General features: G+C 45.6%; 1 pseudogene; it reads right to left on the reverse strand.

Annotated features, from left to right (window-relative positions):
• Nucleotides 1-10,799: 10,799 nt before the first annotated feature.
• Nucleotides 10,800-11,386, reverse strand: LOC116552667 (annotated as a pseudogene).
• Between the last annotated feature and the right edge of the window lie 388 nt (nucleotides 11,387-11,774).

The following is an 11,774-nucleotide window of genomic DNA, read 5'->3' on the forward strand; positions in this document are numbered from 1 at the left end:
CTGGAGGATTTACCCAGCAGCTTCCATTCCCCATGGACACCAACTCCCCAGCAGGTCTGGGCTGTACTCCTGTTGGCTGAGCAAACTCCTATTGGTGCTAGAGAAAGCCCTGGGGCAGAAAGTGTGGCACGTGCTTGAGGGGGGATGTTTTCAGCACAAGGACCTGGTTGAGCGCTCATGGAACAACAGAATTTTTAGTAGAGAACTTCATAATGTGCATATAATTTTTCGTAGAAAAATTCTGTCACGGTTGAAATCAGTGGGTCAAAGGGGTGCAATGTGGGGCGTCAGAGGTGTCTGCTACAAGACCCCACACTCAATCTCCAGTAAGAATCTGGGGATGCACAATAGCAACCAAACCATAAAATACCCAAAAATGAACTGAAGGAATGTACAAGATCTGGATGAGAACAACTGTAAAACTCTAATGAGGGTCATAAAAATACTTGCATACACTTGCCGGGTGCGGTGGCTCATGCCTGTAATCCCAGCACTTTGGGAGGCCGAGGCAGGTGAGGTTGGGAGTTTGAGACCAACCTGACCAACATGGAGAAACCCTATCTCTACTAAAAAGTCAAAATTAGCAGGGCATGGTGGTGCATGCCTGTAGTCCCAGCTATTCGGGAGGCTGAGGCAGGAGAATCGCTTAAACCCGGGAGGTGGGGGTTGCAGTGAGCCGAGATCGTGCCATTGCGCTTCAGCCTGGACAACAAGATCAAAATTCTGTCTCAAAAAACAAAAAACAAACAAAAAACGCTGCAACTTTTTTTTTTTTTTTTGAGCTGGAGTTTTGCTCTTGTTGCTCAGGCTGGAATGCCATGGCACGATTTTGGCTCACCGCAACCTCCATCTCCCGGGTTCAAATGATTCTCCTGCCTCAGCCTCCCGAGTAGCAGGGATTACAGGTGCCTGCCACCACATCCAACTATTTTTCTTTTTAAAATTATTTTTAGTAGAGACAGGGTTTCACTGTGTTGACCAGGCTGGTATTGAACTCTTGACCTCAGGTGATCCACCCTCCTTGGCCTCCCAAAGTGCTAGGATTACAGGTGTGAGCCACCACGCCCGGCCCACAGCTAACTTATTCTTGACTAGGGTGTCTCAATATTGACCTAGACTGGTCTACAAATTCAAGGTTATGGAAATGAAAATTTTTGGGCTATGTCTTTTTGGAATTTGACAAAATCAGCCTAAATTTCTCTAGAAGACTAAACATATGAGAATAGCCAGCAGAAAAAAACTGAAGCAATAATAAGGGGACTTGTCCTATCAAATATTAAGATACATCGTAGATCTACACAATTAAAACACACGACACTGTCATAGGAATGGGCAGAGGAGTCAGTGACTGACATAGAATAGACTCTAGAAATGAATCCAGGGAACTAGTTGAGGATGTCTTTGTTGTAAGGACCAGAAATCCAATGAGAACCAGCTTAAGTAAAGAAGGGAAGAAGTCATATGGAAAAGGCACATGCCCAGGTATGTTTATTGTGGGCCAATTCGCAATTGCAAAGCTATAGCACCCACCTAAGTGCCCCTCAACCGCTGAGTAGATGAAAATGTGGGGGCCGGGCACGGTGGCTCATGCCTGTAATCCCAGAACTTTGGGAGGCTGAGGCGGGTGGATAACTTGAGGTCAGGAGTTCCAGACCAGCCTGGCCAACATGGCGAAATCTCTTGTCTACTAAAAATACAAAAATTTGCTGGGCATGGTGGTGTGTGTTTAGAGTCCCAGCTACTTGAGGGGACTGAGCAGGAGAATCACTTGAACTTGGGAGGCAGAGTTTGCACTGAGTTGAGATTACACCATTGCACTCCAGTCTGAGGGACGGAGCAAGACTCTGTCTCAAAAAAAAGAAAAGAAATGTGGAATATATACACCATGAAATACTACCCAGCCATAAAAAGGAACAACATAATGTATTTTGCAGCAACTTGGATGGAGCTGGAGGCCATTATTCTAAGTGAAGTAACTCAGCAATGGAAAACCAAACACCGTATGTTCTCACTTACAAGTGGGAGCTGAGCTATGAATATGCAAAGACGTACAGAGTGATATGATGGACTTTGGAGACTCAGCAAGGGCTGAGTGGGGTGGTGGATGAAAGCGGGGGTGTGGAATTTAAAACTACATACTGGATACATGTACACTACTCAGGTGACAGGTGCACTAAAGTCTCAGACTTCATCTCTATTCAATTCATCCATATAACCAAAAACCACTTGTACCCTAAAAGCTATTGAAATAAAATAGCTTAAAAAAAAGAAGGGAGTTTATCAGAAAGATAGTGGAATATCTTGGGAGTCTCTGGGCAGGGTTGCCACTGGGCCTTGTGTCAAAATGGGGATGGGTGCTTTGTCAGGGACCTGGGACGTTCTCTCTGTACCTGAGCTCTACCTCTTTCAGGGGTTCAGATGCTCTGTCTTGTGATTTTCTCTCTCTTTTTTTTTTTTTCCGGAGATGGAGTTTCACTCTTGTTGCCCAGGCTGGAGTGCAGTGGCTCAATCTTGGCTCACTGCAACCTCCACCTCTGGGTTCAAGTGATTCTCCTGCCTCGGCCTCCTGAGTAGCTGGGATTACAGGCATGTGCCACTATGTCCAGCTAATTTTTGTATTTTTCGTAGAGATGGGATTTTGCCATGTTAGCAAGGCTGGTCTTGAACTCCTAACCTCAGGTGATCCACCCGCCTCAGGCTCCCAAGGTGCTGGGATTACAGGCATGAGCCACCATGCCCGGTTGCTCTTTCCTCTTATGGTGGACTGGCTTCTCTGCTCTTCAGTTCAAATCTTTACGACGCTCCCCATTTTTTTTTTTTTTTTTGCTTTTTAATTTTTTCATCCAACCCAAAATGCCAAACTCCCGAGTTTCATAGCTTGCAGATTCTCCCTACTCCCCCTGCCTCTTTTTAAAAATTAAAGGGCTAGATTTATTTTAACACACCTGAATTGAGTGTGGAAAGGTGAAACAAACGCACAAGAACATATATTCAGTATTTCAAAGTGGAAGACTTTTCAGAAAATGATACTGCAGAAGAGATAAAGAATGTAATAATGGGGAATAGTTTAATCAAGAAGTTCTTATGACATTTGATTTTAAACCATATGTAAATACAGCAGTCTCTGAAAGATTTGGCAAAGATTTATTTTTTTTCTATTTTCAGTCTTTTTTTTTTTTTTTTTTTTTGAGACGGAGTTTTGCTCTTGTTGCCCAGGCTGGAGTGCAATGGCGCGATCTCGGCTCACCGCAACCTCCGCCTCCTGGGTTCAGGCAATTCTCCTGCCTCAGCCTCCTGAGTAGCTGGGATTACAGGCACGCGCCACTATGCCCAGCTAATTTTTTGTATTTTTAGTAGAGACGGGGTTTCACCATGTTGACCAGGATGGTCTCGATCTCTTGACCTCGTGATCCACCCGCCTCGGCCTCCCAAAGTGCTGGGATTACAGGCTTGAGCCACCGCGCCCGGCCTATTTTCAGTCTTTTAAAGTTGATACAGATATCCTTAGGATAGAGCTGACTTTAAGAGCACGCAAAAGTTGAGCACAAAGGATAGGATCAAATTCAGAAATGCAGAGTGATGAAGAGGAAAAGATACAGAGTAGGTGCCTTCAAAAGAAAACTGACCATCCGAGGTGATTACCTAATAGTCTCTCCTTTCTCTCTTTCTCTCTTTTCTTCCCAAAGTACTGGGGAAGACGCTAATTGACTCTGTTGGATCAGCTGACTAACACTGGCATGATCAGTTGCAGCCAGAGGTCATGCCGTGGTGACCGCATGGGTGACCACATGGAAAGGAGGGGAGAGTTCAGAGAAACGTGGAGACGGCGGTGTTGGGAGTGGGACATGGGGAAGGGAAAGTTAACAGTAGCCATCTCTCACATGCAAGTGCACATAGGAATTCAGTAGCTAACCAAGGAGGAGTTTCAACTCAGAAGAGAAAAGATGAGTAAATGGTGGGGGGAGTGTGGGACATTACTATCCCATCTATTGATCCCATCACTTTTTTTTTTTTTTTAACATTTGATGATGATAATAATTTTTTTTTTTTTTTTTGAGATGGAGTCTTTCTCTGTTGCCCAGGCTGGAGTGCAGTGGTGTAATCTCAGCTCACCACAACCTCCACCTCCCTGGTTCAAGTGATTCTGCTGCCTCGGCCTCCCGAGTAGCTGGGATTACAGGTGCCCACCACCGCACCCAGCTAATTTTTGTATTTTTTTAGTAGAGATGGGTTTCACCGTGTTGGCCAGGCTGGTCCCAAGCTCCTGACTTGGTGATCCACCTGCCTCAGCATTGGCCTCTCAAAGTGCTGGGATTACAGGCACGAGCCACCGTGCCCAGCAGTAATATATTTCTTATGTGTGATTTTTCTCAATTCTGAATGCCTGGGATAATACTTCTCAAACATCCTTGTTAAAGGATTATACTTTGTACTAACTGAATAAAGAAATGGTAGAATCAGTACAAAGAGCTATGGCTCCTTTTCTGTGACATAAGAACTCAAGAAATTCTTCCTTCCTCATCTAAAGTTGCTTGCTTTACCATAAATAAACCCTTTGAAACAGCTACTGAATGTATAACCTGTATGGTGGAAAACATCCCATTGCTAATGTCTTAATGCTTTGCTGGAATTATTTGCTAAAATGAACCATTCCATGATGTATTTCTATCCGTTGGTTCCTTAAAGGCCTTTCCACTAAATACAATGCCTTCAGCACAACAGATACTTTTAACATAAATTCATTCTATATTCAGATCTTTCAATTATGGTGCTTATGGTATCATTTTTGTCAGGGTAATGATAACAGGTATAAATAGCTCTTTCTGTAATCCAAAACCAACAGTAAAAGAAAGTAGACACCAAGATACCAAAAATATTTCATACCTAAAGCCAAATGCATTTAGTTCTTTTCCAGGCAGCATGTCATAACAAGGTATCTATGCATTTACTGTTTCTTTTCCAAAGCAACTGTTTGGGCCAAGCTTTGAGGATCTACTTGTCCCCCATGAGTCATCTTACAATGTGTGTGTGTGTGTGTGTGTGTGTGTGTGTGTGTGTGTGTGGTTTTTTTTTTGATTTGGAGACAGAATCTCGCTTTGTCAACAAGATTAGAATGCAGTGGCATGATCTCAGCTCACTTCAACCTCCGTGATATGGTTTGGCTGTATCCCCACCCAAATCTCATCTTGAACTGTGGCCCCCATAATCCCCACGTGTTGTGGGAGGAACCAGTGGGAGGCAATTGAAACGTGGGGGCAGGTCTTTCCCGTGCTGTTCTCGTGATAGCGAATAAGTCCCACGAGATCTGATAGTTTTATAAATGGGAGTCCCCCTGCACAAGCTCTCTTGCCTGCCACCATTTAAGACATATCTTTGCTCCTTCTTTGCCTTCTGCCATGATTGTGGGGCTTCCCCAGCCAAGTGAAAATGTGAGTCCATTAAGCCTCTTTTTCTTTGTACATTAGTCTCAGGTATGTCTTTATTAGCATGTGAGAACAGACTAATACAGTAAATTGATACGGGTAGAGTGGGGTGCTGCTGTAAAGATGGCTGATGATGTGGAAGTGACGTTGAAACTGGGTAACGGGCAGAGCTTGGAACAGTTTGGAGGGCTCAGAAGAAGATAGGAAAATGTAGGGAAGTTTGGAACTTCCTAGAGACTTGTTGAAAGGCTTTGACCAAAATGTTGATAGTGATATAAAGTCCAGGCTGATGTGGTCTCAGACGGAGTTGAGGAACTTGTTGGGAACTGGAGCAAAGGTGACTCTGGCTGGGCTTTAGCGAAGAGACTGGCAGCTTTTTGTCCCTGCCCTAGAGATGTGTGGAACTTTGAATTTAAGAGAGATGATTTGGTGTCTCTGATGGAAGAGTTTCCAGGCAGCAAACCATTCAAGAGGAAGCATAGCAAAAAAGTTTGGAAAATTTGCAGGCTGATGATGCAATAGAGTAGAAAAACCTGGCCGGGCACAGTGGCTCATGCCTGTAATCCCAGCACTTTGGGAGGCCAAGGCAAGTGGATCACCTGAGGTCGGGAGTTCAAGACCAGCCTGACCAACATGGAAAAACACCACCTCTATTGAAAATACAAAACTAGCTAAGCGTGGTGGCACATGCCTCTAATCCCAGCTACTCAGGAGGCTGAGGGAGGGGAATTGCTTGAACCAGGGAGGCAGAGGTTGCAGTGAGCCCAGATTGTGCCATTGCACTCCAGCCTGGGCAAAAAGAGTGAAACTTCATCTCAAAAAAAAAAAAGAATAGAAAAACCCATTTTCTGAGGAGAAATTCAAGCCTGCTGCAGACAATTCCATAAGTAACAAGGAGCTGAATGGCTATCACCAAGATAATGGGGAAAATATCTCCAGGGTATGTCAGAGACCTTTGTGGCAGCTCCTCCCATCATAGGCACAGAGGCCTAGGAGGAAAAAATGGGTTTCTCTGTCAGGCCCAGGGTCCCTCTGCTGTGTGCAGCCTAGGAACTTTGCATCCTGTGTCCTAGCCACTCCAGCCATGGTTAAAATGTTCCAAGGTACAGCTCTGGATGTGGCTTTAGAGGGTGCAAGCCCTAAGGCTTGGGAGCTTCCACATGGTGTTGCGCCTGCTGGTGGCACAGAAGTGGAGAATTGAGGTTTGGGAACCTCCATCTAGATTTCAGAGGATGTATGGAAATGCCTGGATGTCCAGGCAGAGGTCTCCTGCAGGAGCAGGGCCCTCATGGAGAATCTCTGCTAGGGCAGAGTGAAAGGGAAATGTGAGGTTGGAGTTCCCACACAGAGTCCCCCTGGGGCACTGCCTAATGGATCTGTGAGAAGGGGGTCACCATCCTTCAGACCCCAGAATGGTAGATCCTCTAGCAGCTTGCACTGTGAGCCTGGAAAAGCCACAAACACTCAATGCCAGTCCATGAAAGCAGCCAGGAGGGAAGCTGTGCCCTGCAAATCCACAGGGGCAGAGCCACCCAAGGCCATGGGAGCCCACCTCTTGCATCAGTGTGTCCTGCATGTGAGACATGGAGTCAAAGGAGATCATTTTGAGCTTTAAGATTTGACTGCCTTGCTGGATTTCAGACTTGTATGGGGCCAGTAGCTCCTTCATTTTGGCCAATTTCTCCCATTTGGAATGGTTGTGTTTACCCAATGCCTGTGCCCCCATTGTGCCTGGGAAATAACTAACTTGCTTTTGATTTTGCAGGCTCATAGGCGGAAGGAACTTGCCTCGTCTCAGATGAGACTTTGGACTGTGGACCTTTGAGTTAATACTGAAATGAGTTAAGAATTTGGGGGACTGTTGGGAAGGCATGATTGGTTTTGAAACGTGAGGACATGAGATTTGGGAGGGGCAAGGGACAGAATGACATGGTTTGGCTGTGTCCCCACCCAAATCTCATCTTGAACTGTAGCTACCATAATCCCCCTGTGTTATGGGAGGGACCTGGTGGGAGGTAATGGAATCATGGGGGCAGGTCTTTCCTGTGCTGTTCTTGTGACAGTAAGTCTCATGAGATCTTATTGTTTTATAAATGGGAGTTCCCCTGCACAAGCTCTCTTGGCTGCTGCCATGTAAGACATATCTTTGCTCTTTCTTTGCCTTATGCCATGACTGTGAGGCCTCCCCAGACATGTGAAACAGTGAGTTTGTTAAACCTCTTTCTCTTAATAAATTACCTAGTCCCAGGTATGTCTTCAACAGCAATTTGAGAACAGAATAATACACTCCACCTCCTGAATTCAAAGGATTCTCATTTCTCAGGCAGTTAAGTAGCTAGGATTATAGGCATGTGCCATCATGTCCAGCTAATTTTTTTTAAAATATATTTTTAGTAGAGATGGGGTTTTGCCATGTCGGCCAGGCTGGTCTCAAACTCCTGACTTCAAGTGATCTGCCCACGTGGGCATCCCAAAGGGTTGAGATTACAGGCATGAGCCACTGCACCTGGCTGCAATGTGTTCTGATAAGTGTCTTATATAGGGGGAGAAGAAATGTTCTTGCTAAGCTACAGAGTCACCAGGTAAGGAGTGTTGTGTGAGAGGGGCAAAACGTTCCAGCTCTTCCATTGTCATCAGGTTCATGTTAGGACCTCATCAGTTAACCTGGACCAACAGATCCCTACAGAAAACCATTCAGATTTGCCACTGCAGGAGGAAGGCACAGGAGAAGAGGAGGAGGAGAGATTCAGTCTCCTGTGATGCCGTGTAGAGGCTGCTGGTTAGAAAAAGTCAACTGACACAATGTGATGACAGGGAAGAAGAAGAAGAAGAATAAAGAAGAAAGAAGAGAAGAAGAAGAGGAAGAAGAAGAAGAGGAGGAGGGGGTAGGAGGAGGAAGAAGACAAAGAAGAGAAAGGAGAAGAAGAGGAAGAGGAAGAAGAAGAAGGAGGAGGAGGAGGAGGAGAGAAGAAGACCACCCAAACACAGTGTGATGAGAGAAAGAAGAAATAGAAAAAAAACAAAAACAAAAACAAAAAACCCAAACAAACCAGGCAGAATGGAAGTGAAGGTGAAGTAGTTCTCTTCAGGATGCCATGCCCAGCAGAAAGCCTCCCAAATCCTCCAGTTACTGGAACGTTCTTCCTCACAGATGATCCCACCTCCTCGTTTTGCTTTGCCATCAACAGTTATCTGGTTGCTCTTTGGGCTTTTCACCAGTTCCTTGGCTGTATTCAAATCCTCCTCTACTTGCTTCCAGTCAACTTTGCTGTACCCAGTATGGTTTGCAAACTGAAATAGAGAGAAGAAAATACAAAACTACCTTCCCCAGCTGTTGCAGCCAAAGTACCAGCCCCCTGGAATATGGCACCTGTACCCTATCCAGGGCTACCTCTGACGGACAGTGGGGTGGCCATGCTAGGCATCTGGCCCAGATTCCTGCCTGAATATGGCTACTTTGTAGCAAATTCTGCAAGGTCCAGTGACTCAAACTTTCCCCAGAGTTTCCTTGACTGGACAGAACCATTCTGTTGGGCTTATCTCTTGAGGACACTGTGGGGGCTCTGTGCCATCTTTTCCCACTGTCTTTCTGGAATCAGCCCCATTTTTCCACAAAACTGATGTTTAGTTGTTGTTTTTTTTTTTTAAATGAGACATAGAAATTGACCCTCCTGGTCTTAAAGCTCAAGAAACTTCCATTTGTCTTCTCTGAATTCCTTTCTCAGGAAACTGACCATCGGGCATCATGGATAGTATGTGTAGGGGGCCGGCTGAAACTGTCCAGATCACTGCATCTGGACAATGGCGTGTCGGACCTCTCATCTGGCCACCCACTGGGTGTTAACCAACTCTTTCCCTACTTCACCCTAATTCCTGTTTTCCTGTATGTCATTATATTTCTTCCTTGCTGTATAAACTCCTAACTTTAGTGGTCGGAGAGATGGATTTGAGACCTGTTTCCTGGATGACATCACTCACAATAAAAGCCTTCCTTTCCTGGTAATACTCATTGTCTCAGTGATTGGCTTTCTGTCAGGTGGACCTAGACTGAACCCCTGGCATTCAGCAACACTGCCTGCCCTTGTCCCGTCCTCGCTGCCCCTGAAGTCTTCAGTGCAGCATGATAATCACTCCTTTCATATCCTGAACGCTCCTCCTCCTCCTCTTTCCTTCTGTCTTTCTTGCCAGGTAAAACCCCAACCCTGGTTAAATGCTTCCTCTTTCTTACTTTGTTCCTGAGTGGCTGAAAAAAGCCATTCTGCACCTGAATGGCTGAGTGTGGCTACATAATAACAATACCAACAAAACCACCACTATTTGATGGCCTGCCTGACTTTTTTTTTTGTCTTCATAAGACACAATATTTATTGTAACCAGGCAAGGGGCAGGAGACAGTTCCATTTTTAAATAAGACTGTTTTGTAGTCATTGCAAAGCCTTAAGTTTAGTTTTCTTCACTTATACATTTGATATAAATAGGAAGCCATTTTCTTTCTTTCTTTTCTTTTTTTTTTTGAGTGGGAAAAAGGTGGTACCATCTCAGCTCACTGCGACCTCTGCCTCCAGGTTTCCAGTAATTCTCATGTCTCAGCCTCCCAAGTAGCTGTAATTACAGGCACGCACCACCACTTCCAGCTAATTTTTTTTTGTATTTTTAGTAGAGTTGGGGTCTTGCCATGTTGCCCAGGCTGCTTTGAAATCCCTGAGCTCGGGTAATCCACCCACCTTGGCCTCCCAAAATGCTAGGATTACAGGTGTGATCCACCATGACCAGTCTAAAGCTATTTTCTTAATAGTTACATTTGTACCAAACATTAAATAAAATGCACATTCGTATCAGTTTTATATTTTTAAATGTAAGTACTATACCAGTTCTGGAACAGTGACTTCCAGCCTCTGTGTTATTTTTTCTTAAATTTTTAAACTTTTTTTTGATCAGGCGAAATAATTTTATTTGGACTGAGAGATGGAGAATGAGAAAAGGCCCGGGACCGTATACCGGGCTAAGGAGGAGAAGTGAGCTTCCAAAATGTCAGTCAAAGCTCATCGACCAAACGGATTCTACTTCCCAGCAACCTTTGCAACCATCAAAAGGCCTGCTGGGGAATGTATTTGCCACTAAATTCTCCAAGTATGCCAACGTTACAAAAAAGATAGAGGTTTTTCATCATAATTAAATTTCCACAACCCTCCCCAACCACAAGTATTAGAAGAGGAAGTAAAAATCACATTTGACAGATCTCAAACTTGTCTTCAATATTTAGTTCATCATCTTCAAAAAAGAGCTCCCTTGCTAAACTCGTTAGCTATATGATCTATCCCAGCAGCAAGAAGACGGCCATGGCGTGGCAATCCTCTCCCCGTTTTCCCTAGCCACTCAGGGCTGAACAGCAGGGTGAGGCTCAGGTAGGGGTGGGAGAGGGGAGCACAAGGGCCATTTTCCCCCAGTACAACATGGCATCTGAAGCTTGATGGGAGAGCAGAACTGGTGAGACTTGAGGGAAGGGTCACTGCTGGAAGAGGAGGAGGAAGGGGAGGAGGAATGCTCGCCATGCTTGTGGTGCTGGTGCATCTTTTCATGAGCTTTCTTCATTTTCTTCTGCGTCTTCTTGTGCATCTCCGACCATGCCAGGAGCCAATGGATTCACAGGAGGCATTCCAGGGGCAGGCGGTGGGTATGGTGTAGGGTAGGGACCGAGGGTTGGCATCTTGGATACTCTGGCTTTGGCACAGGAGGAGGGGGCCCACCTGAAGGGAAAGCTGGATTGCCCTGGGGAGCTTCTGGGGGCGGAGGAAAGGGGCCTGGGGGAAAGGGTGGATTGACGGCTGGTGGGTGGCCAGGATTGGAACCTCCAGGGTACTTGATGTTGGGGGGATGTGGATTTGGCCCTGGCTGCCCGGCATTGGGGTTCCACATGTTTAGGTGTGTCCTCCACCCTTTCCACCACCACCTGGGCTTGATGCGTTCTCTGCGTTATTTATTTATTTATTTTTTTGAGACGGAGTTTCACTCATGTTACCCAGGCTAGAGTGCAATGGCACGATCTCGGCTCACCGCAACCTCCGCCTCCTGGGTTCAGGCAATTCTCCTGCCTCAGCCTCCTGAGTAGCTGGGATTACAGGCAAACACCACCATGCCCAGCTAATGTTTTGTATTTTTAGTAGGGACGGGGTTTCACCATGTTGACCAGGATGGTCTCGATCTCTTGACCTCGTGATCCACCCGCCTCGGCCTCCCAAAGTGCTGGGATTACAGGCTTGAGCCACCGCGCCCGGCCCTCTGCGTTATTTTTAAACAACCATTATTTCACCTTTCCAGCAAGTGCTAAAGGCTGTACTTTTTTTTTTTTTT

Source organism: Sapajus apella, unplaced genomic scaffold (genome assembly GCF_009761245.1).
Source record: "Sapajus apella isolate SASKATOON/1434 unplaced genomic scaffold, GSC_monkey_1.0 scaffold12, whole genome shotgun sequence".
NCBI classification, from domain to species: Eukaryota; Metazoa; Chordata; class Mammalia; order Primates; family Cebidae; genus Sapajus; species Sapajus apella.